We start from the raw sequence: 422 nt of genomic DNA, 5'->3' as shown, positions 1-422 counted from the left end.
CAATTTCAAATTTGAATAAGATATATTTTTGGACTTTTCATTCAATTTACAAGTTTTTAACCAAAAAAAAAAATATATTGAATTTTATCCATATCCAAAATGTCATCCATTTTGAAAGCGAGAGAATTCAATCTAATTGACCAATTCATTCAAATTTGGACATAGCAATATAGCATTATAGCATATTCATTCCATTCTGTGTGCTTAGACGAGTTTACAGTTCATTAAATTACAAGTTTCTTAGATGATTAATCCATTCTTTTTCTATTGTGTAGTTGAAAGAGAAGGCCCACAAACAAAGGATTTAAAGCCATCGAACCAACGCAAACGACACATATGAGATATGACCATGTACAAATACATAATGAAATAGGACCATTCTTATTAATTATTTTATTTTATTTTATTTATATATTTATTGT

The 422-nt window shown here is 26.5% G+C and overlaps 1 protein-coding gene across 1 annotated transcript in view; it reads right to left on the bottom strand.

Moving 5' to 3' along the window:
* LOC107622920 overlaps positions 1–422 on the bottom strand; it is a 7,325-nt gene that overhangs the window by 5,944 nt on the left and 959 nt on the right. The gene's annotated exons all lie outside the window — the stretch shown is intronic.

The sequence above is a fragment of the Arachis ipaensis genome, chromosome B10 (genome assembly GCF_000816755.2).
Source record: "Arachis ipaensis cultivar K30076 chromosome B10, Araip1.1, whole genome shotgun sequence".
Lineage (NCBI taxonomy): Eukaryota > Viridiplantae > Streptophyta > Magnoliopsida > Fabales > Fabaceae > Arachis > Arachis ipaensis.
This window is presented reverse-complemented; position numbering and strand designations above follow the sequence as displayed.